Source organism: Lycorma delicatula, chromosome 13 (assembly GCF_047948215.1).
Source record: "Lycorma delicatula isolate Av1 chromosome 13, ASM4794821v1, whole genome shotgun sequence".
NCBI lineage: Eukaryota > Metazoa > Arthropoda > Insecta > Hemiptera > Fulgoridae > Lycorma > Lycorma delicatula.
The window spans coordinates 5,207,590-5,234,575 of record NC_134467.1 but is presented as its reverse complement, the minus strand read 5'-3'; the positions used below and the strand labels follow the sequence as shown (position 1 = coordinate 5,234,575).

Here is a 26,986-nt window from a genome sequence, read left to right as displayed (position 1 = left end):
TCTTTTCTTCTCAGATACTCCGATCGTCCAAGTTTCACTTCCATATAAAGCGACACTCACTTTACACTTTCATACACTTTCAAAAATCTTTTCCTGACATTTAAATTAATTTTTGATGTAAACAAATTATATTTCTTACTGAAGAATCACCAAAGATGCAAAAAAAATTATGATTTTGACCAGAGGAGGGCTAACTAGATTAGAAGTTAATTTTTTTAAATGGGACACATTTGCACCTCGAATTTGGATTCTAGAGACAATGATACATAAGTCTTGTCAGAAACATTTTTCCATAAAGTGGAATCTAACCTCTAAATAACCTTCGAACTTTACCTTTCTTTTCTTTTCTTTTTCCTGTTCAGCCTCCGGTAACTACCGTTTAGATAATACTTCAGAGGATGAATGAGAATGATATTCAAACTTTACCTAGTCCTGAATTCCTTTCAAAAACTCTTTTAAGCACCAAAAACTTTATATTTACAAAACTTTTTAATGTTTTCTATGCAAACACTATAAATAAATAGAATGTATCATTAAGCTCACCCGGGAATTTTGTAACCTATTCTGCATGTGAAAATAATGGAAAAATTCATACAAACATATGTCCTAAAACGGATTGTTTGCAAGTTACGGCTTGTGCAAAATTTCACTCGATTTCAGCTACCCAGGTGAAATGAGATCGTATTGAAATTTTTAGGACGTTAATTAAGGGACGTAATTAGTGATTTCTTATGGTTTTTAACTTAAAAAAACCGTACTTATTTACAACAGAGAAATACACTGATGTGGTATACATTTTGGCTGTCTGTAATGGTAATGCTACAGCTGCAGCAGTAGAATATGAAATAAGTTTTCCGAATGAAGCCGATCGTCCAAGTTTCACTTCCATATAAAGCGACACTCCAAACATACACATTCAAAAATCTTTTCCTGACATTTAAATTAATTTTTGATGTAAACAAATTATATTTCTTACTGAAGAAATATTCGTTTAGCTTGTGCTAATGATATGCATCATTAACTGCTAGTTCCATGTAAAGATTAAAAAGTACCGGAGATAGGGAACATGCTTGTCAGACTCCCTTTCTTATTACGGCTTCTTTCTTATGTTCTTTAATTGTTACTGTTGCTGTTTGGTTCCTGTACATGTTAGCAACTGTTCTTTTATCTCTGTATTTGAACCCTAATTTTTTTTAAATGCTGAACATTTTATTCCAGTCTACGTTATCAAATGCCTTTTCTAGGTCTATAAACGCCAAGTATGTCGGTTTGTTTTTCTTTAATCTTCGTTCTACTATTAATCTGAGGCCTAAAATTGCTTCCCTTGTCCCTATACTTTTCCTGAAACCAAATCGGTCTTCTCCTAACACTTCCTCCACTCTCCTCTCAATTCTTCTGTATAGAATTCTAATTAAGATTTTTAATGCATGACTAGTTAAACTAATTGTTCTGTATTCTTCACATTTATCTGCCTCTGCTTTCTTTGGTATCATGACTATAACATTTTTTCTGAAGTCTGATGGAAATTCCCCTTTTTCATAAATATTACACACCAGTTTGTATAATCTATCATCGCTTCCTCACCTGCACTGCGCAGTAATTCTACAGGTATTCCGTCTATTCCAGGAGCCTTTCTGCCATTTAAATCTTTTAATGCTCTCTTAAATTCAGATCTCAGTATTGTTTCTCCCATTTCATCCTCGTCAACTTCCTCTTCTTCCTCTATAACACTATTTTCTAATTCATTTCCTCCGTATAACTCTTCAATATATTCCACCCATCTATCAACTTTACCTTTTGTATTACATATTGGTGTACCATCTTTGTTTAACACATTATTAGATGTTAATTTATATACCCCAAAATTTTCCTTAACTTTCCTGTATGCTCCGTCTATTTTACCAATGTTCATTTCTCTTTCCATTTCTGAACACTCTTCTTTAATCCACTCTTCTTTCGCCAGTTTGCACTTCCTGTTTATAGCATTATTGCCGATAGTTCCTTTTACTTTCTTCATCACTAGCATTCTTATATTTTCTACGTTCATCCATCAGCTGCAATATATCATCTACCAGTTCTCTTTATTCCGCCTAAGTTTGCTTCTTCTGATTTAAGAATTTCTTTTTTAACATTCTCCCATTCTTCTTCTACATTTTCTACGTTATCTTTTTTACTCATACCTCTTGCGATGTCCTCCTCAAAAATCTTCTTTACCTCCTCTTCCTCAAGCTTCTTTAAATTCCATCGATTCATCTGACACCTTGTCTTCAGGTTTTTAAACCCCAATCTACCTTTCATTATTACCAAATTATGGTCGCTATCAATGTCTGCTCCAGGGTAAGTTTTGCAGTCAACAAGTTGATTTCTAAATCTTTGCTTAACCATGATATAATCTATCTGATACCTTGCAGTATCGCCTGGCTTTTTCCAAGTGTATATTCTTCTAAAATGATTTTTAAATTGGGTGTTGGCAATTACTAAATTATACTTCGTGCAAAACTCTATAAGTCAGTCCCCTCTTTCATTCCTTTTGCCCAGCCCGTATTCACCCACTATATTACCTTCCTTGCCTTTTCCAATGCTTGCATTCCAATCTCCAACTATTATTAAATTTTCATCTCCTTTTATGTGTTTAATTGCTTCATCAATCTCTTCATATACACACTCTACCTCATCATCATCATGGGCGCTTGTAGGCATATAGACGTTAACAATCGTTGTCGGTTTAGGTTTTGATTTTATCCTTATTACATTGAGGGTTGTAAGGTTCAGTTAACCCTGCATTCTTCCGCAGTTTATTTTATTAACTCTCAAGAAAAATCTATGATTAAAAAATGTTGTGGCACATTCTCATAAAGTCTTTGCCATGATCCTGCCTCTGTTCTGACTACTTGATGCCAGTTAATAATAACATAAAATCAATGAATTGTAGATGAAAAGTTCGAATTTTAAGTGACAAAGCCTAGTGACAATATCATAACAAATTTTTTTTTTTTTGTAACTTATTTAATGGAAAATTATAAGCAGAAGAAGCCATTTGGCATTCTCAGAGGTTAGACGTGGGAAAGGAGCACCTGATAATGTGGGAGTATATCTGGGTATAAGCAATTTTTCATGCAGTGCAACTTTACAAACTTCAATTGCCCTAAAGGTTGTCATCAGGAAGGGTACCGGCCATAAAATCCTGCCAAATTGCTTCTTCATAACCCAAAAGACAGGATGAAAAGAAAAAAAATGGAAATAAGAGTGCATATTTTTCATTGTTTTATTGTTCCAGACTCTTTTCAGTATATTAAAACACCATGCTGTACATCATGATAAAAATTGAGTATTTTGGTCTCAAACATCTATTGTGGAGAGGGAAGCAAGTTGGAAATTTTCATTATTAAAATACAGCGTTTAGAACTATATTTCAGTCATTTCACAATGCAACGAACAACATGTGAAACGACCGTAATTTGTTTGCAGTTATTTTTTTCTTTATCTGTAAAAAGTCTTTTTTTTAATTAACTGTTTATTATTAGGTTAAATTAAAGTTGTTTTTTTTTTTTTTGTTTTTGAACTCTAGTGAAATTAATATTGAATCAATCCAGTTATTTGTCAAGAAATTAATTATTTTATTTTGTCTGTATTTACAGCTTAGATCTTGTTATTTCTTTAATTTAATAATCTAACTATTATCAACGTATCTTTAGTGTAGGGGACCAATACCTTGCTTTGTCTGCCAATACTTATTAAAAAATCATGATGTTGGTACCACCATGTAAACTCAGTCAGATACGATAATACAGCAACCTGGAGGGCTATATTAAATCTGCAATTTGGAACACCCCAAAACCTCAAGGTAGGTATGTTAGTAGACAACAGTATGTTGTGCAGGTAGTTGGAAATCAATGTCATGTTACAATTTACTAGATGGTTAAAACTGTATGGTTAAACTAGATGGTTTATCATGTTTTACACATGATAAAGTACAGTTTACCAGGCAACTGTGTGGATAATCATGTTAATCTTACGCATAGATATTCAGATGGATCATCAAACTAGTAAAGGTAACCCGTGAAGATGGAAAACAAGTCTGAACTGTTATAAATAAACAGAGGTAAGACTGAAGCAGTCCAACCTCTGTTTGTAAAATGATGAACACAGTATCAAAGTACGAGAAGATACACAAAATCATTTTGCAACAGAGAACGATTATAGATGATTGCAAATATTGATCAAACTTTAGTGAAATATTGGACAATACCTGTGTTCAGACATGAAATCAAGTAATGATTTCTTCTTTATTTAAAATTATTATTTTATCACTTATTATATCTTACACCTGTCACTTAATTTTGTTACATTGTAATACTGGTCTAATTAATTAAGTTTTACTGTGATTTCTCTTAATATATCCAGGTAAATGTTGGAACAATTTTTTTTATCTGTGGAATATCATATCTCTTTCTTTTTTCTGTTTAGCCTCCCAAACCACCGTAAGGTATTACTTCAGAGGATATTTATGAGTGTAAATGAAGTGTAGTCTTGTAAGTCTCAAGTTAAACATTCCTGAGATGTGTGGTTAATTGAAATCCATGTAAAGTAATTCCCTTTACTAGGATTTGAATCTTAGAACTCTCAACTTTGAAATCAGCTGATTTGCAATGACGAGTTCATAGAGTATCATATATATCCATCCTGTATGTGATCTATATAATATGTTATGTAATGATTACAATAAAAGAATTATTTTAGTTGACAACTACATTAAAGAACTTGTGTAATAAAATATTTAGTCGATGTTAATGGATACATACCCATACTTACAGATAAAATGTTATATAAAAAAACACATTTAACATGAAATATTTAATGTTATATATAGATTGGTTGTAAAGTAACTATTTTAAATTCCTAATAGTTTTATATTTAATAATATATTATAATGAAACAGTTTTGTTCTGTTTCTTAGAACTTACTTGGGTAGAAATAGAACAATACCTGTTTATCGGAGAATATGCTCAACAATGCTTTATATCACTTCAGCTAATGCAGTCAGCCTTCCACTATGAAGTGTATTTAATATGAGTTCACCAATGGTAGCTGGACCACTCATCAAATATTGCTGTATTTGATCCTAAGAATATTACAAACTGCCATGTAAAGCCAATATGATCTGTAGAACAATCATATTGGCTTGATGCCAACCCTCTACATCCAGGTTGTGAGGTTTTATAAAAGGTGTGGGCTTTACTTGAACCTGAAGTCATACCCTGCAAAATTTTCTTAAGGAAGTGGATGTAGAAGTTTTATTACATTTTTAATTCTTAGTCGAGTGTTGATATAAATTTGATGCATTCTGATCAATATTCCACTGCAGAGTTCATGCTGAAATGCTTTGTAAACATTCTCAAAACTTACAGTCATGAGAAATGCTGGTGCTGATGTTATGTATTAATAAAATAGGTGATCTCTTATATTGTAAACATCTCTTATATTATAGCAAATTAAAATATGGAGGTAATTTACAACCTTTCTGTATACCGATAAAACTTCATAAAGATTTTTTGTGTGTAACTTTCAAAACTACACACAAACAAAAAGATTTACATTATAAGACAAATCAATAAAACACTGTTGATCAAACAACCCATAAACCCATGAGTATAAAATTAAATTACAGTACCTGTAGTTAATATTACATGGACAGACTGAGTGTATATTTTCAAAATACAAGGGACATGCACAAAAAACATTACTTCATATAAATGAAGTAATATATATTACTTAAATATATATATATAGATATATTTAAAACAGGTGTCCTAGACCTCCCCCGTCCTCCTTTTCTAAAATTGAAGGAAGTGATTTTTCTGGAAGATGCAAAAAAAAAAATTATGATTTTGACCAGAGGAGGGCTAACTAGATTAGAAGTTAATTTTTTTAAATGGGACACATTTGCACCTCGAATTTGGATTCTAGAGACAATGATACATAAGTCTTGTCAGAAACATTTTTCCTTAAAGTGGAATCTAACCTCTAAATAACCTTTTCTTTTTCCTGTTTAGCCTCTGGTAACTACCGTTTAGATAATACTTCAGAGGATGAATGAGAATGATATTCAAACTTTACCTAGTCCTGAATTCCTTTCAAAAACTCTTTTAAGCACCAAAAACTTTTTAATGTTTACAAAACATATTTAATGTTTTTACATTAAATTTACAAAACTTTTCAATGTTTTCTATGCAAACACTATAAATAAATAGGATGTATCATTAAGCTCACCCGGGAATTTTGTAACCTATTCTGCATGTGAAAATAATGGAAAAATTCATACAAACATATGTCCTAAAACGGATTGTTTGCAAGTTACGGCTTGTGCAAAATTTCACTCGATTTCAGCTACCCAGGTGAAATGAGATCGTATTGAAATTTTTAGGACGTTAATTAAGGGACGTAATTAGTGATTTCTTATGGTTTTTAACTTAAAAAAACCGTACTTATTTACAACAGAGAAATACACTGATGTGGTATACATTTTGGCTGTCTGTAATGGTAATGCTACAGCTGCAGCAGTAGAATATGAAATAAGTTTTCCGAATGAAGCCGATCGTCCAAGTTTCACTTCCATATAAAGCGACACTCCAAACATACACATTCAAAAATCTTTTCCTGACATTTAAATTAATTTTTGATGTAAACAAATTATATTTCTTACTGAAGAAATATTCGTTTAGCTTGTGCTAATGATATGCATCATTAACTGCTAGTTCCATGTAAAGATTAAAAAGTACCGGAGATAGGGAACATGCTTGTCAGACTCCCTTTCTTATTACGGCTTCTTTCTTATGTTCTTTAATTGTTACTGTTGCTGTTTGGTTCCTGTACATGTTAGCAACTGTTCTTTTATCTCTGTATTTGAACCCTAATTTTTTTTAAATGCTGAACATTTTATTCCAGTCTACGTTATCAAATGCCTTTTCTAGGTCTATAAACGCCAAGTATGTCGGTTTGTTTTTCTTTAATCTTCGTTCTACTATTAATCTGAGGCCTAAAATTGCTTCCCTTGTCCCTATACTTTTCCTGAAACCAAATCGGTCTTCTCCTAACACTTCCTCCACTCTCCTCTCAATTCTTCTGTATAGAATTCTAATTAAGATTTTTAATGCATGACTAGTTAAACTAATTGTTCTGTATTCTTCACATTTATCTGCCTCTGCTTTCTTTGGTATCATGACTATAACATTTTTTCTGAAGTCTGATGGAAATTCCCCTTTTTCATAAATATTACACACCAGTTTGTATAATCTATCATCGCTTCCTCACCTGCACTGCGCAGTAATTCTACAGGTATTCCGTCTATTCCAGGAGCCTTTCTGCCATTTAAATCTTTTAATGCTCTCTTAAATTCAGATCTCAGTATTGTTTCTCCCATTTCATCCTCGTCAACTTCCTCTTCTTCCTCTATAACACTATTTTCTAATTCATTTCCTCCGTATAACTCTTCAATATATTCCACCCATCTATCAACTTTACCTTTTGTATTACATATTGGTGTACCATCTTTGTTTAACACATTATTAGATGTTAATTTATATACCCCAAAATTTTCCTTAACTTTCCTGTATGCTCCGTCTATTTTACCAATGTTCATTTCTCTTTCCATTTCTGAACACTCTTCTTTAATCCACTCTTCTTTCGCCAGTTTGCACTTCCTGTTTATAGCATTATTGCCGATAGTTCCTTTTACTTTCTTCATCACTAGCATTCTTATATTTTCTACGTTCATCCATCAGCTGCAATATATCATCTACCAGTTCTCTTTATTCCGCCTAAGTTTGCTTCTTCTGATTTAAGAATTTCTTTTTTAACATTCTCCCATTCTTCTTCTACATTTTCTACGTTATCTTTTTTACTCATACCTCTTGCGATGTCCTCCTCAAAAATCTTCTTTACCTCCTCTTCCTCAAGCTTCTTTAAATTCCATCGATTCATCTGACACCTTGTCTTCAGGTTTTTAAACCCCAATCTACCTTTCATTATTACCAAATTATGGTCGCTATCAATGTCTGCTCCAGGGTAAGTTTTGCAGTCAACAAGTTGATTTCTAAATCTTTGCTTAACCATGATATAATCTATCTGATACCTTGCAGTATCGCCTGGCTTTTTCCAAGTGTATATTCTTCTAAAATGATTTTTAAATTGGGTGTTGGCAATTACTAAATTATACTTCGTGCAAAACTCTATAAGTCAGTCCCCTCTTTCATTCCTTTTGCCCAGCCCGTATTCACCCACTATATTACCTTCCTTGCCTTTTCCAATGCTTGCATTCCAATCTCCAACTATTATTAAATTTTCATCTCCTTTTATGTGTTTAATTGCTTCATCAATCTCTTCATATACACACTCTACCTCATCATCATCATGGGCGCTTGTAGGCATATAGACGTTAACAATCGTTGTCGGTTTAGGTTTTGATTTTATCCTTATTACATTGAGGGTTGTAAGGTTCAGTTAACCCTGCATTCTTCCGCAGTTTATTTTATTAACTCTCAAGAAAAATCTATGATTAAAAAATGTTGTGGCACATTCTCATAAAGTCTTTGCCATGATCCTGCCTCTGTTCTGACTACTTGATGCCAGTTAATAATAACATAAAATCAATGAATTGTAGATGAAAAGTTCGAATTTTAAGTGACAAAGCCTAGTGACAATATCATAACAAATTTTTTTTTTTTTGTAACTTATTTAATGGAAAATTATAAGCAGAAGAAGCCATTTGGCATTCTCAGAGGTTAGACGTGGGAAAGGAGCACCTGATAATGTGGGAGTATATCTGGGTATAAGCAATTTTTCATGCAGTGCAACTTTACAAACTTCAATTGCCCTAAAGGTTGTCATCAGGAAGGGTACCGGCCATAAAATCCTGCCAAATTGCTTCTTCATAACCCAAAAGACAGGATGAAAAGAAAAAAAATGGAAATAAGAGTGCATATTTTTCATTGTTTTATTGTTCCAGACTCTTTTCAGTATATTAAAACACCATGCTGTACATCATGATAAAAATTGAGTATTTTGGTCTCAAACATCTATTGTGGAGAGGGAAGCAAGTTGGAAATTTTCATTATTAAAATACAGCGTTTAGAACTATATTTCAGTCATTTCACAATGCAACGAACAACATGTGAAACGACCGTAATTTGTTTGCAGTTATTTTTTTCTTTATCTGTAAAAAGTCTTTTTTTTAATTAACTGTTTATTATTAGGTTAAATTAAAGTTGTTTTTTTTTTTTTTGTTTTTGAACTCTAGTGAAATTAATATTGAATCAATCCAGTTATTTGTCAAGAAATTAATTATTTTATTTTGTCTGTATTTACAGCTTAGATCTTGTTATTTCTTTAATTTAATAATCTAACTATTATCAACGTATCTTTAGTGTAGGGGACCAATACCTTGCTTTGTCTGCCAATACTTATTAAAAAATCATGATGTTGGTACCACCATGTAAACTCAGTCAGATACGATAATACAGCAACCTGGAGGGCTATATTAAATCTGCAATTTGGAACACCCCAAAACCTCAAGGTAGGTATGTTAGTAGACAACAGTATGTTGTGCAGGTAGTTGGAAATCAATGTCATGTTACAATTTACTAGATGGTTAAAACTGTATGGTTAAACTAGATGGTTTATCATGTTTTACACATGATAAAGTACAGTTTACCAGGCAACTGTGTGGATAATCATGTTAATCTTACGCATAGATATTCAGATGGATCATCAAACTAGTAAAGGTAACCCGTGAAGATGGAAAACAAGTCTGAACTGTTATAAATAAACAGAGGTAAGACTGAAGCAGTCCAACCTCTGTTTGTAAAATGATGAACACAGTATCAAAGTACGAGAAGATACACAAAATCATTTTGCAACAGAGAACGATTATAGATGATTGCAAATATTGATCAAACTTTAGTGAAATATTGGACAATACCTGTGTTCAGACATGAAATCAAGTAATGATTTCTTCTTTATTTAAAATTATTATTTTATCACTTATTATATCTTACACCTATCACTTAATTTTGTTACATTGTAATACTGGTCTAATTAATTAAGTTTTACTGTGATTTCTCTTAATATATCCAGGTAAATGTTGGAACAATTTTTTTTATCTGTGGAATATCATATCTCTTTCTTTTTTCTGTTTAGCCTCCCAAACCACCGTAAGGTATTACTTCAGAGGATATTTATGAGTGTAAATGAAGTGTAGTCTTGTAAGTCTCAAGTTAAACATTCCTGAGATGTGTGGTTAATTGAAATCCATGTAAAGTAATTCCCTTTACTAGGATTTGAATCTTAGAACTCTCAACTTTGAAATCAGCTGATTTGCAATGACGAGTTCATAGAGTATCATATATATCCATCCTGTATGTGATCTATATAATATGTTATGTAATGATTACAATAAAAGAATTATTTTAGTTGACAACTACATTAAAGAACTTGTGTAATAAAATATTTAGTCGATGTTAATGGATACATACCCATACTTACAGATAAAATGTTATATAAAAAAACACATTTAACATGAAATATTTAATGTTATATATAGATTGGTTGTAAAGTAACTATTTTAAATTCCTAATAGTTTTATATTTAATAATATATTATAATGAAACAGTTTTGTTCTGTTTCTTAGAACTTACTTGGGTAGAAATAGAACAGTACCTGTTTATCGGAGAATATGCTCAACAATGCTTTATATCACTTCAGCTAATGCAGTCAGCCTTCCACTATGAAGTGTATTTAATATGAGTTCACCAATGGTAGCTGGACCACTCATCAAATATTGCTGTATTTGATCCTAAGAATATTACAAACTGCCATGTAAAGCCAATATGATCTGTAGAACAATCATATTGGCTTGATGCCAACCCTCTACATCCAGGTTGTGAGGTTTTATAAAAGGTGTGGGCTTTACTTGAACCTGAAGTCATACCCTGCAAAATTTTCTTAAGGAAGTGGATGTAGAAGTTTTATTACATTTTTAATTCTTAGTCGAGTGTTGATATAAATTTGATGCATTCTGATCAATATTCCACTGCAGAGTTCATGCTGAAATGCTTTGTAAACATTCTCAAAACTTACAGTCATGAGAAATGCTGGTGCTGATGTTATGTATTAATAAAATAGGTGATCTCTTATATTGTAAACATCTCTTATATTATAGCAAATTAAAATATGGAGGTAATTTACAACCTTTCTGTATACCGATAAAACTTCATAAAGATTTTTTGTGTGTAACTTTCAAAACTACACACAAACAAAAAGATTTACATTATAAGACAAATCAATAAAACACTGTTGATCAAACAACCCATAAACCCATGAGTATAAAATTAAATTACAGTACCTGTAGTTAATATTACATGGACAGACTGAGTGTATATTTTCAAAATACAAGGGACATGCACAAAAAACATTACTTCATATAAATGAAGTAATATATATTACTTAAATATATATATATAGATATATTTAAAACAGGTGTCCTAGACCTCCCCCGTCCTCCTTTTCTAAAATTGAAGGAAGTGATTTTTCTGGAAGATGCAAAAAAAAAATTATGATTTTGACCAGAGGAGGGCTAACTAGATTAGAAGTTAATTTTTTTAAATGGGACACATTTGCACCTCGAATTTGGATTCTAGAGACAATGATACATAAGTCTTGTCAGAAACATTTTTCCTTAAAGTGGAATCTAACCTCTAAATAACCTTTTCTTTTTCCTGTTTAGCCTCTGGTAACTACCGTTTAGATAATACTTCAGAGGATGAATGAGAATGATATTCAAACTTTACCTAGTCCTGAATTCCTTTCAAAAACTCTTTTAAGCACCAAAAACTTTTTAATGTTTACAAAACATATTTAATGTTTTTACATTAAATTTACAAAACTTTTCAATGTTTTCTATGCAAACACTATAAATAAATAGGATGTATCATTAAGCTCACCCGGGAATTTTGTAACCTATTCTGCATGTGAAAATAATGGAAAAATTCATACAAACATATGTCCTAAAACGGATTGTTTGCAAGTTACGGCTTGTGCAAAATTTCACTCGATTTCAGCTACCCAGGTGAAATGAGATCGTATTGAAATTTTTAGGACGTTAATTAAGGGACGTAATTAGTGATTTCTTATGGTTTTTAACTTAAAAAAACCGTACTTATTTACAACAGAGAAATACACTGATGTGGTATACATTTTGGCTGTCTGTAATGGTAATGCTACAGCTGCAGCAGTAGAATATGAAATAAGTTTTCCGAATGAAGCCGATCGTCCAAGTTTCACTTCCATATAAAGCGACACTCCAAACATACACATTCAAAAATCTTTTCCTGACATTTAAATTAATTTTTGATGTAAACAAATTATATTTCTTACTGAAGAAATATTCGTTTAGCTTGTGCTAATGATATGCATCATTAACTGCTAGTTCCATGTAAAGATTAAAAAGTACCGGAGATAGGGAACATGCTTGTCAGACTCCCTTTCTTATTACGGCTTCTTTCTTATGTTCTTTAATTGTTACTGTTGCTGTTTGGTTCCTGTACATGTTAGCAACTGTTCTTTTATCTCTGTATTTGAACCCTAATTTTTTTTAAATGCTGAACATTTTATTCCAGTCTACGTTATCAAATGCCTTTTCTAGGTCTATAAACGCCAAGTATGTCGGTTTGTTTTTCTTTAATCTTCGTTCTACTATTAATCTGAGGCCTAAAATTGCTTCCCTTGTCCCTATACTTTTCCTGAAACCAAATCGGTCTTCTCCTAACACTTCCTCCACTCTCCTCTCAATTCTTCTGTATAGAATTCTAATTAAGATTTTTAATGCATGACTAGTTAAACTAATTGTTCTGTATTCTTCACATTTATCTGCCTCTGCTTACTTTGGTATCATGACTATAACATTTTTTCTGAAGTCTGATGGAAATTCCCCTTTTTCATAAATATTACACACCAGTTTGTATAATCTATCATCGCTTCCTCACCTGCACTGCGCAGTAATTCTACAGGTATTCCGTCTATTCCAGGAGCCTTTCTGCCATTTAAATCTTTTAATGCTCTCTTAAATTCAGATCTCAGTATTGTTTCTCCCATTTCATCCTCGTCAACTTCCTCTTCTTCCTCTATAACACTATTTTCTAATTCATTTCCTCCGTATAACTCTTCAATATATTCCACCCATCTATCAACTTTACCTTTTGTATTACATATTGGTGTACCATCTTTGTTTAACACATTATTAGATGTTAATTTATATACCCCAAAATTTTCCTTAACTTTCCTGTATGCTCCGTCTATTTTACCAATGTTCATTTCTCTTTCCATTTCTGAACACTCTTCTTTAATCCACTCTTCTTTCGCCAGTTTGCACTTCCTGTTTATAGCATTTCTTAATTGCCGATAGTTCCTGTTACTTTCTTCATCACTAGCATTCTTATATTTTCTACGTTCATCCATCAACTGCAATATATCGTCTGAAACCCAAGGTTTTCTGCCAGTTCTCTTTATTCCGCCTAAGTTTGCTTCTGCTGATTTAAGAATTTCTTTTTTAACATTCTCCCATTCCTCTTCTACATTTTCTACCTTATCTTTTTTACTCATACCTCTTGCGATGTCCTCCTCAAAGATCTTCTTTACCTCCTCTTCCGCAAGCTTCTTTAAATTGCACCGATTCATCTGACACCTTGTCTTCAGGTTTTTAAACCCCAATCTACATTTCATTATCACCAAATTATGGTCGCTATCAATGTCTGCTCCAGGGTAAGTTTTGCAGTCAACGAGTTGATTTCTAAATCTTTGCTTAACCATGATATAATCTATCTGATACCTTGCAGTATCGCCTGGCTTTTTCCAAGTGTGTATTCTTCTAAAATGATTTTTAAATTGGGTGTTGGCAATTACTAAATTATACTTCGTGCAAAACTCTATAAGTCAGTCCCCTCTTTCATTCCTTTTGCCCAGCCCGTATTCACCCACTATATTTCCTTCCTTGCCTTTTCCAATGCTTGCATTCCAATCTCCAACTATTATTAAATTTTCATCTCCTTTTATGTGTTTAATTGCTTCATCAATCTCTTCATATACACACTCTACCTCATCATCATCATGGGCGCTTGTAGGCATATAGACGTTAACAATCGTTGTCGGTTTAGGTTTTGATTTTATCCTTATTACATTGAGGGTTGTAAGGTTCAGTTAACCCTGCATTTTTCCGCAGTTTGGCTACCAGACATGGCTCCCTGTGATTTTTGGCTATGCACCTTCCTATGTTTAAAATTCTGCTTAGAGGAAAGAAGTCTTGAAGAACAGAGAAGAGATCAAAAGAAATGCAGCAAAATGACTTATCGGTTCACTTAAAATGACTTTGGAAAAAGCTTCCAACAATAAAAACATTGCTGGGATAAAACTGTTACATCAAAAGGAGTCTAATTTGAAGGGAAAAAAGTCACTGAACTATGTTAACTATTTTTGTTTTTATGAGCCAAGATTGGATATTTTTTGTTTACACCTTGTATTTTACTTCATCTGAATATAAATCTGAAGCAAGTCTAATTTTACGTTTGTTAGTATCTTTGGATATCATTCCTTTAGTCTAGTATCTTACCAGTCAGTGGTTATCAGATGATTATTTTACAACCTAAAGAATTACAAATTTACACAACACTAAATTAATGGCCACTAATTATGGCTAATGAAAAGTTTTTTATAAATAAAATAAGCAAGCTATGAATAATAAAATTGTTTTTATTTGTTGTTGATTAGGGCTTAATGAATACAAGTGCCCATGTGTTACTTATAGCATGTACAAGGGATAAAATAATTTCTCACACATAAGATATCACATGAGAACAGAACCGATTGAACTGATGATGATCTAAACTGATAAATAATTTTTTTATAAAATCAAAATTATTTTCATAATCCTGTTAAGAATTCAAATCATTAATAATTTTAACCGTATAAAAACAATCTTTAGAAGTTTGAAAACATTTGAACTTAGGTATAAAAAGCTGCATAAATAATAAAACGTATTAGAAAAAGGTTTATTTGTTTATTTAAGTTGGTTCATTAAATTTACACAAACAAGGTTGTAAAATAAATAAAATGAATTTCAAATTTAGTCAACTGAAATTAACTTCCATGTATTTAGACTTTAAAAATTATGTTAAGAATATATTTAAAATTAACCGAAGTAAAATATTCCAACTGAGTAACTGGTTGGTGAAACTGGAATTTAATTAATGGCCATACCTGTAAAAGAAAATATATATATATATATATATAACTGATTAATAATTATTTAAAAAACATATTTCAGTAAAAATGCTATTGAAAAACTAGCTTTTCTTCTTTTATACAGTCAATTCAGATGCTATACATGTAAAAAGATGATGCAAGGTTATAAAGCATGGTAATAACAACAAAGAATTGAATGATCCAAAAGTGAATGATGATTTTTAACAAAACAACCACAAATTGTAAAACTTTTTAACAGTATTTTGCTGTAGTTGAAGAAAGTGGAAAAAATAGAAAGATATATATGAGGGCCTTGCAGGCATAAGTCTTATTATGTTGCCGCATACTTTGCTTCATGTTGGCAAGTGCAGCAGTAGCCAGTTCAATGTCAATGTCAAAAACACATGGCTACCCCCGCATCCACCAATCTGGCCTTCCCCACCAAGCACTGGCAGCTATGTAAACAGCAATGCAGGAAGGTGAAAGCATTTACTCTTGAATTCCCACCAGGGGGAGAAGAAAAAGATGGAAAATGTTTCCTGACCAGCCCAATGTGGGGCTAGGAGATCTGCTGATGGGATGCCAACATCCCCACCTCAGCAACAGGCCTGGTCGGCCCACCAAGTCACTAGGAGCAGACGGCACATTTCTGCCCCACCCTGCCAGGCTTCAAGCACTCTTGCTGGCAGCCTGACTAACAGGTTTACCAGCAGGAGCCGGCCCATCATGGGATCACCCAGCAGACGAACACATTCCCACTGGCCTAGCACAACAAAGCCTACTACAGCCAGGATACATAGTGGTGACAACAACAGATGCTGACCCAACACTGTGAGCACTGGGAGCCACACAGTATTGGAGAACAAACTGTCACTGAGGAGAAGCTCAGTCTGATTCCAATAAATGAGCTGCAACTCCCCACCAGCTGAACCAACCAACATCACCAGAGACCGGCAACTGAACTCAGCAGCCGTTTTCAGGGTTACCACATCAAATGCACAAATTGCACTTTTCAGGAACACCATTACAAAATCCCAAACACCCCTTTTCTGAGCTACAAGGTTGTTATAAGGTACCGTGTGCCATCAGAGGAATCTGGCAACAATTACAAAGAATCAATTCATAGAAGGTATTTATAAAAAAGTGATACTACAACCCTATAATTCTTCATACATTAGAGATGAGCAATGAAGAGAAGAAAAAATAGGCAGACAGCTTGCAAAATTAAATTTATTAATAAGGTATGTTGATGAGCAGGATCAATATTAAAAATGACCATGGATATGATGAGCAGTAATTAGAAAGAATAGGATCGTCAAATGAAATCATGATATATATTTTCTTTTTCAAAGAGTATACAGCGAAAAGGTTTTTACAACCTGAGCATCAAAATCAAAAGAATGCTATATTCAGAATTTATTGAAACAAGTATTTAAATTTTTGGTAAAGAAGAATGTTAAATTATTTAAAAAAGGGAAGACATTATAATGGTAAAAAAAAAAAAAAAATGGGAATGGATAAGCTCCTTTTATTCAAAAAATTGTTAAAGTAAATGAGGTTATGTTAGAAAATAAAAACACCTTAACAATAAATAAATCTATTTCAGTTAAATCTACTGTCCAGATTGTTATAATAATATGAAAAAATCATGCACTAACTGCATTAACCACAATTCAAACAACAAATAACATGTTAAGGCAACTATCACACACTGACAATTTTCATGGCAATAAAGTATAATCAATTCATCATAGCTTATTATGTACAATATGTGGTTGCGTACTCATTACACTGCTTTTTTACCAGTATTTGTTACATACATTCTATCTACAGGCAATGACTAACTGTGGAGGCTATTCAGAAAGTAACTTCTGATTCGTTAATAAAAAAACACAAACTGATAAATGAAAAACGATTTCTCATGTACATCTTACAACTACTTTTCTACATAACTGCCATCTGAATTAAGGCACTTTCATATCTGTAAACAAGTTGTAAAATATCCTCATCATAAAACTTTGCTGTCTGTGAATTAAGCAGGTAGTAACACTGTTTTTCAAATCATCATTTTCAAAATACTGTGTTGCTGATTTCTTTATTTTTGGGAAAAGGTGATAATCACTGGGAGCCAAATCGGGGCTGTACAGAGGATGGTTAAACAAATCCCACTTGAAATTGTCAATTTGGCGTTGAGTGTGCACTGCAGTATGCGGACAAGCGTTGTTGTGAAGAAAAACAATGCCTGAACTCAGCATGCTGTACAGTCCTTCTCAATTTCTGTAACAACTCACGATAAGTTTCAGCATTGTCATAACTCTTTACATAAAATCAACCAATATCACACCTTCACGATTCCAAAAAACTGATGCCATCAATTTTTAAGAAAAAAGTGTTTGACGTGTCTTTACGGGTTTTAGAGAACTGGTGCCCCCACTGTATTGATTAAGCTTTTGTTTCCACGTTAACAAATTTAACCAATGTCACATCACCTGTTACAATGAGGTCAAGGATTTCATCCTTCTCGTTACAGCAACGGTGAAGGAAGATTAGTGGGTGACCTCATTCTCTTTTTTGTGCGTTAGTCAGAAAGAAGCTTAAGCACCTAGCAAAGCACAAAATTTGTAAAGCCTAACATATCAGTTACAATTTTACAGCACTTTTGCAATATGCAAGGAAAAATTCAGATAACTCTGTTATTGATGATTTTCTCAAATTTTCACATTGACAATAATAATTGCAGGTGCTTACAAGAAGTGCAGAGTTAATCACTTCTTTCATTGTCTTGAATGTTTCTTCAACCTTTTTAAAAACATATAGCACCACTGTCTTACTTCACTGTCACTCATGATATTCTTCCATATACTACAGAAAATTCACGATGAATTTCAACATCTGACAAGTTTTTTGCATGAAGGAAATGGATGAGGTCCACACACACTTCACAATCAATGAGATTTTCTAAACAGCAGCCATTTTGAATGATAGTTTTACAAGAACAAACAAGAGAGCGATATTTCCAGTAACACTACTATAAAAGCTCACTGAATTGGGTTATTCAACTGTACAAAGATAGAATCACTATCCCCATTCCTTCACTCAATACCAAGGACCAGAAGTTAATTTCTGAATAGCCCTCCCAGTTCAGCGAGATGAGATGAGGAATTATTTTTTTCTCTGTGAAATCTAATTTCTCATTGCACTTGGTGATATCAAGCAAAATCTCTTTCCAAGATTTTAGCATTGTGTTCAGTTTGACTTTGCCAGTCATACAATTACATGAAATTGTGTAATGACAGTAACAATGAACGTGTTTATTGCACACTATGTACTGGAGAATTTTCTGTTGCACATAAAGGAAAGGGTGATATTGAAGACCATGTGAAAACAGCTAACCATAGGAGTGCTATTAATGGTACTGCTTCAGCAAACATGAGATTTTTTTTAAAGCCAAAAATGGGAATAACAATAAGAGTGATCTAGTGTGCTGTTAAAGAAGCTATAATTTCATACCACACTGCTAGACACAAACTCGGTTTCAAAACATCAGACTGCACATCTAAACCGGTTAAAAAGTTATATGACACAAAATTTTCATCTGCTAGAACCAAAACCGAGGCAATTATTGTTTCACCATTTATTTGATATGTTGAGTTCTTTGGAAATTCATTAATTATGTAACAGTAATGATGGATAGCTCAAACAGAAGTGAAATAAAATTTGTTCCAATTTTGTACGATATTTCAGTCTGGAGGAGGGAATCAAGTTAAACTTTTAAATTTTGATGAAGTGTCAGGTGAAACTGCTCAAATTTAGACTCTGTATCTTTTGCAGTGTGTGAAAAAATACAAACTTGGAGAAAGGTTGATTTGTTATACTGCTGATAACACTAATAGTAATTTTGGTGGTGTGAGGAGAAGGAATGTGAAGAAAATGTGTTCAGAAAAGTTCAAAGTGATTTAGATAGACCTATTTTAGGAATTGGTTATTCAGCCTACATTGTACACAATTCAATACAAACACTCCTGGACGTAGAAGTTATTGTAATAAAAATTTATAAATATTTTCACATATATGCACTATAACTTATATTTTCACATATAACTTAAAGAATTCTGTGAATTTTTGGAAACAGATTACAAAAAGTACTATCTCATAACAGTACGAGGTTCCTTAGTTTGATACCTGCAATAGAAAGAATTCTTTCCATTTTTGATGGCCTAAAATCATACTTATCTTGTCACAAATGCCCAAAATTATTATTTGATTTTTTTGGAAATCTAGAAAGTGAACTGCTTTTGAAATTTTTATATGGTACTCTACAATCGTTTAATAATATATTTCTGAAATTAAAAGCTAATTCTATCACAGCAACAGAAGCATTTCACACATATTCTGAATTAATTTGTCAACTTCAGGAAAGAAAAACCCACAGATTTATACCATCTTCTGCCAAAGAATTGCTATGCACTCTAAAAGAAAATGATGTTCAGGAACAAAAACAAAAATTCTTCTCAACCTTAGACAATTTTTATAATTCTGATATCGAATGCCTAGAGTTGTGGAAAGCCAGTTTTGACAAAGTTAATAAGTTTCAGTGGATAAAGTTACGAACTGAAATTGCCTGGTCTGATTTAGAAGAGTGCACAGGTTGTTAATGGAATTATAAAAGATTTTGTAACTATTGATGATCTATTTGATGAACTTACATGTTGAACCAGGTAATTCAAAACCAAAGGGTAGGTTGTGGTTCAAGTTCTGAAAAAGTACCAGATACTACTGAAAAGAAGTGGAAAGCAATTTTTAAGGTGTTTCAAAAGACTGATATTTCATGTTACAACATTTCTAAAATGGTGAGTTTGTGATGTCTTTGCCTGGGACATCTGCTCCAGTTGAGAGAATTTTTTCAATTACGGGGAATGTTTGGTCTGCAGAAAGGGGTAGACTTTCAGTATCTACTGTTAAACATCTGCTAAATGTTAAAATTAATTTAGAATTTTCTTGTTATGAATTTTATGATGTAATTAAAATAAACAAACCATTTTTGAAAAAAGTCATGTCTAATGAAAAATACAACTGAATAAAAATAGTTTAATGTTTCAGTAAACTGTTAAAACTTTTAAGTAATTTCAAAAATATGTCCTGGGTTGGACCCAAAAAAATATGATAAGCCTATTTATACTTAATAATCTCATATACTGTCATATGACAGTTAACATACTCTCATATACTATCATATGAGAGTATATAAGATTATAAAGATTTCTCTTATTGCTATAGAAAGACACAGATTTGTCCAGTATTACTGTACCAGTGTGAAAAATTCTGCAGTATTTTAAAGCATAATCCTTTCAAAGTTCATAGATTGATAGCAATCGTACATATCACCTCCCTATGCTTCAAACTTCATCCTTTGGTAGTACCCCTTCTAATATATATTAATAATATGATTAATATATATATTTTGAGAAAACCACTGATCCACTACACTTGCTATCCATTAAATTTTGTGATTAAATTCTTTATGGTCAGACATTCTGTTTTCATTCTTGGTTTTTCAACCAAGATGAAAACATTGTAACACCTTCAACTGTCTGATTTCACGGGGAAAAATAAAATATCATAGCATGTGAATTGTTCTTCAAGAAATGTTCTATTTTCAGAAAAAATTAAAAATCATAATAGGTCTAATATATTTGGGTCCCCTTGCTCCTCCATGGGACTCTTGCAAGAGTCCCTAATCCCTTTAATTAAAAAACTCTAGTGCCCTTAAATACCAAGAATTAAAATATTTGATGTTTGAATCATTCTCTTTGAAAATAATTTCTCTCAAAAAATATTTAAAAAAAAGCCGGGAAAAGTTTGCATATCCCAGGTTAACACTTTACAGGATATTTAAATATTTAGAGTACTACTGTGAAAAGGGTCAAAACGCTCATTAAAAAATTTTGATTTACTTGATCAACTGATGTTTTTACATTAAAAATTATGCAGTGTTAAATGCATAAATTTTTAGTAAAACATTTCCATCCCAGTAGATTCCCTTAACCAAATCATCAAAATTAATTTGATTTTATCATCAAAATTATTTTTATTTTAGAGTATAATTGCCAAAAAAAATTTTGGGTCCCATTTGACCCCCATCAGTCAACAGCTACTTCATAAAATATTTTGAATAATAGCCTGCAATTTGAAATCATCTGTGCTAAAAAGAATAGTCACAGATTCATAAATAATAACAATATTTACCTCCATCAAATCAGAAACAAAATGTTTTCATGTAATACAGTACAATACTTGGGCTTACAAGAAATAATGGTTGCATTGCCATTTTTAGTAAATTACTGGACCATTTAAAAACATTTCCCATCCATTTATTTAAAATATAATTAAAAAATGTTCTTTTACAGAAACAGTATTACTCTTGTTTGATGGATTTTTAAATAATAATTAATGAAAAATGAAAAAACCTGAATTTTCTGCATCTCTGTTCAACATATACATAAATGTAGGCTCATATAATTTTCATCACCTTTTGAATTGTGTTTATACGTAAATATTATTTCTAGTGTTTATAATTTTAAAAATACTGGCAAAGTATAACATGACTTTCCTGGCTATTAATAATAAAAATTAAAATAGTTAGAGCCAAAAAAAAAACATTATATATCTTTTAGAGTTGGGAATAAAATTTAAGGAAAGGTTTTCTAAAATTATTCATATATAGGTTAAGCTTAACAAAATTTACTTATCTAAATCTAACACCTTTTAATAACTCCTATAATAAGAAAAAACATTTTTTCAAAAAGACTTTTCTGCATTTTAGATCCAGGGTCTAATTTATAAAAAAATTATAGACATTTCTTGATGATCCTGTGTATGGTATATAAGTTTTAAAGATTTTTTGAAAACTGAAGGAAGTTGGAGCAAAAGAACAAAAACTTTCAATTTTAATTTACACAAAATCTCAATTTTAAGAGGTGGGGGTTGATTTTTAAAAAAGATCTTTTGGATTACTCATATATGCATTGTAGGTAATAAATTTACTTTAATACATTTTTCTCTAAAATGCCTTTGAAAAAAATCAAAATTGTTTTTATTGCAACCCCCTTAATGAAATTAAAAAAAAAAATTATCAGTATATATAGAAGAAATATTTGACCTGATTTGAAGATCCATTTGATCAGTCCTGAGAAGTAAGGTCAAAAGCGCATAAGTAGATTTTTTTTGGTTTAGATCAACTAGTTGGATCCTAAAATGTAAAAATTCACAAAAAATCCTAAAAATGTAAAAATTTGCTTCATTTTCGACATGATCGCCATACCTTCTCTTTTAATAAAGTAATATAAACTTTATGATTTCTTTATTTTTATTTTTAACTTAATTAAATTAGTTTTAATTAAAAAGACTTGATCGGATTTTTTATTTTATGATTAATTGTTAATTTTTGAATACTCCTCTGTTTAAGGCTTTATCATGGATTCCCTCGATCCATTCAGGCAAGTGCTGGTGCTATTTATATTTCTTTTCTCTGTAGAATAGCTTATCTACCCATTGACACTCCAATCTGTAACTAAAATTCAAATGAATTGCTTCCTGAAATCTGTGATAGTATTTTGGTCCTGTTGTTGCAGGTACATTTCGCAGATATAAAGTGAATAAGAATATTGTTGGGTATGATATTCTCCTATAGAGAATTGCAGTTAATTCAGTTTTTCATAACTAATGACAGATAACTATCTTTCATTTATATGGCTTATGTTAGGATATTGAATTTGTAAATTATTACAGTACTCTTTCGGAATCAAAATGAAAGTAATTTTACCATTACTTGGACTTGAATGCTGCCCATAATATTGTGTAACAGCTGATCAGCAACAACACTGACGAAAAATGAAAAAACCTGAATTTTCTGCATCTCTGTTCAACATATAAATAAATGTAGGCGCATATAATTTTCATCACCTTTTGAATTGTGTTTATACGTAAATATTATTTCATGTGTTTATAATTTTAAAAATACTGGCAAAGTATAACATGACTTTCCTGGCTGTTAATAATAAAAATTAAAACAGTTATAGCCAAAAAAAAAAAAAAACATTATATATCTTGTATCCGCATTAGTAAATCCTGTATCAGCAAGACAAAACTGTTTTGTTTGATAACAATTGGAAGTCTTGGGGTTTTTGATAAACTCCAGTACAGTTGTCATTTATAAATTTTTTTTCAGAATGTAATAAAAAAAACTATAATCATGATACAACTCTGTGCTCTTCAATAGGAATATCATTAAAGTTAATTTCTGTTTTATATTTATTCTTGCATGGAAGGTGTGTGTACATAACTCTCTGTCTGCCGGTCTTTCTGAGTGTGATCTTAGTGCAAAGGAACAAGCAGTAAGAATGGCTAAACCGTTTTTAACTGCTTGCTTGTACTATGTTAGTCTCTAAATTAAATCGGCTAGACTTATTAATTTTTTTGAGTTCTAAAGCAGATTTTTTTTAATGTGCTGCATGTATATAACTTAATCTATTATTAATTGGCCTCAGAATAGTAACCTTTCCCTGCCTAATTTAATTGAGAATGTAGAATCAGGTTAGATAATGTAAAAGGCCTGATGTGAACTTGTAAAAAGATATTACTGTTAAGCGATAGATAAAACTTCTTATTTGAGAAGTAATAATGGTTATCTTTTCTTTATTATAATGTATAAAATTTTAATTTAAGTTGGATTTACATAAAGAAAACTTGTATGTACGTGTCTGTGTATGTTTTTTTTTATATTTCAGGTCTATTACGTACATGTATTTTCAGGATGTGTAATTAATAAGTGTAGTGGTGAGTGTACACACATATGATTAAGTTGCATATTATTTTTTAGTTACACTTAAAGTTACTGCTTAAGTACTAACTTAAGCAGTTATTTGCATAGTTTTTAGATATGGTACATATTAATTGAATAGCTAGTTAAATAAATCAACATCACTATAAAATTTAAATAAGATATTTTTTGAGTTATCAGTTTACATTTAATTATCATTTTTAAACAGGCCATCTATTCGTTAACTAAGCCATACTTATTTTTTATTTCATAAATGTAAAATTTGTAATTATTTCAGCTGTTTATGCTCATGAGATGTTTCTAAAACTTTCAAGTTATTTTGGAAATTTACATTTGATGATTTATTTTTAATGAAATATTTTATAACATTTTCAATTTTTTCTGTTTATTTTTAAATTTATTCATTTATCAAAAAATCTTCCCTTCACATGGTCTTATGCATCTAATCGCAATAAATAGTACTTGTTCCAAGTTAAAATATTTCCTTCATCATTTAAAGTAGAGATTACCTTGTTCAAGTTGAGACCTCTGTTAATATTAAACAGTAAAAATATATTTTTTATTTTAAGACTAGTAAAAGGTTTTGAGAGTATAATGTTTACACGTGCCTGCTTCTTAAGTTCTTTTATTCTAATAATATGTATTGTAGTATTACTAAAAGTGATTTGTAATTTTTAAAAATAGAAAAGTTAAGACAAAAGATTACATGATCGTATATTATAATAATATTACTATTACGATAATTAAAGTATTACTAGTAAAGTATGTAATGTTCAGATATATTTGAACAATAAGAAGTTTAACTAATTGCTAAGTAAAATAATTAAATACTTTATTTACTTATGTAGTTAAAGTTCTGAATGACTTCCAACATGAAATGTTTATAATAATTAATTAGCAGCGATGCTAACAACTTGTCTATTTCATGGATTAAGTTATAACTAATTAGTGATGTTGCAGGATGCACATCCAAATTCAGTTTGTATCCAGTTTAAAGTATCATTACTTTTCTATATTCATGTTACCAGTGTTCTTGAACTGGTCACAATTTAATTAATTGATTTACATAACAAATGTCAACCTGAAAATTGGTGGCTACCAAGGTGATCACTGTTTTATTGTAACTAAAAAATACGTTGCTGAATAATCTTAAATTTAAAAATATATAATTGTAGTTACATGAGCTAAGTAATTTATATTTCTTTAATATTAATATAGTATAAGGATTCATTTATTTAGTTCATATTATGTGAAATAATTACTATTGATTATAGTCATATGGCATATAGTTAGAGTAGATCTATCTATTGCACAGATACTGGAAATGATTCACACCATCGCTTTTGGTGATGGAAATAATATATTGCTTTCAATCTTAATGTAAATTAGTAATAAATTAAAGATTTGCAGGCTGGAAATTGTTTTATTTATAAAGCAATGTTAAAAAAAGGGTTAAATCTTTATTATTGTAATATTCTAGAATTACATTTATCATATAGTAGTAAGTAATGTGAAGATAACGAGCTTTCTCATTCATATCAACCATTCCTACCCTATCCGGCTTCAAATTGAGAAAAAGCTTTTTCAGATCTTCACAGTTTCAGAAACCTCCATGCCTGCGTCTGAATAGAGGCAGTATTGACCTCAGGATGTTCCCTAGAAACAAATTAGGAATTTCCTGTTCTTCAGAAAATAAATGATTTAATGTATGTAATTCTGCAGTATTTGCAATTCAATACTCCCAAGTAAAATGTTGTCAGGGAATACGAGTTATTTTACACTTGGTGACCTTCATGTAACAAACCACTGCATTATCCTCAACTGAATACACTGTGGATACTGAAAGATTCATATTTCCTATGTATTAATAAAGCAAGAGTACTTTAACACTTAGTGCTGGGGGTATCAAAATGTGCCTGTTTGTAGAATGGTAGCCATTTTTGCTTATATTTGTAACTTCGTAAATTTAGAACTAAAAATAATATAAAATTTGTACTTAAAACAACATATAAAACCTCAACTCTTCTAGTTTCAAATGATATATAATATATACTTCTACCATTTATGAATAAAAAGATATAGCAGATTTTTGAAAGCCTGTTTTTAAATAAAAAATTTTTTTACATTCGGTTCACACTTAAACTATCACCAACACTAATATTTATTAAAATTACAGTAGGCCTACACCAAAATAGTTTTACTTTTTAAAAAATTTAATTTTTAGGTAATTTTTTTTTAATGAAAAGTTTTAAAACAAGGATCTTTACATAAAGCGATTTTGCATTCACAACATTGAAATGATGTATCCTTTCTTGTCACTTTCTCATTTTCATTCAATCTTCATCGCTTTGTAAATAAAAAAAAAACATCGACTGCATCATTATACGAACTGCATCAAACACGTAATTTCAACGATTGTAACTGCACGATACCAAATCGATTTTATAATAATCGATATTACCAAAAGCGCACTCCTTGCCTTATTTAGGTACTAAAATGTATACGAAAGTAGTGGACTTGAATAAATCCAATCTTTTTTTTTTTTTAATTCTTTTGACGTGGCTTGCTAGCAATAACAAGATGGCTGCATGTTGTGTGGAAACTTGTCTTTCTAAAATTATTTTAAATTCAGTCAGATTGAATGCTAATTGACTTACTTATAAATAAAGTATTATTTTAATAAAGCTGTAGTTTTACTATAACATTTAACGTATATTAAAGTGTTACCGTAACGTATGTTAAAGTGGGCCGTATACTCGTCCGTTTGACTGTGATGAGATTCGGCGTCCAGGTTCATCGCTCGGCTCTACCCTGCGTATTTGTTTTTACATTAGACTGTTGTTATTGTGGGTGAGTACG

General features: G+C 31.3%; 1 protein-coding gene and 2 long non-coding RNA genes across 7 annotated transcripts in view; 1 reads left to right on the top strand and 2 right to left on the bottom strand.

Annotated features, from left to right (window-relative positions):
- The window catches only part of LOC142334134 (uncharacterized), a 39,297-nt gene that overhangs the window by 4,855 nt on the left and 7,456 nt on the right, over window positions 1–26,986 (bottom strand). The gene's annotated exons all lie outside the window — the stretch shown is intronic.
- Window positions 15,090–26,968, bottom strand: LOC142334133 (uncharacterized). Of its 3 annotated transcripts, none has more exons than XR_012758779.1 (3): window positions 26,855–26,968; window positions 22,448–22,858; window positions 15,090–15,303 (listed from the first exon to the last, which is right to left on the bottom strand). It is a non-coding gene; the product is annotated as an uncharacterized LOC142334133 (long non-coding RNA). The 3 variants fall into 3 exon arrangements; XR_012758778.1 differs by lacking the exon at window positions 26,855–26,968 and adding an exon at window positions 26,187–26,380; XR_012758777.1 differs by lacking the exon at window positions 26,855–26,968 and adding an exon at window positions 25,614–26,179.
- Window positions 24,102–26,986, top strand: part of LOC142334132 (uncharacterized) — a 59,573-nt gene continuing 56,688 nt past the window's right edge. The window contains exon 1 of one of the 3 annotated variants that reach the window (XM_075381884.1): window positions 24,102–24,123. The gene's annotated coding sequence lies outside the window, so the exon portion shown is untranslated. Of the gene's footprint in view, window positions 24,124–26,671; window positions 26,978–26,986 lie in introns of those variants that run through there. The other 2 variants (XM_075381882.1, XM_075381881.1) reach the window with 2 other exon arrangements.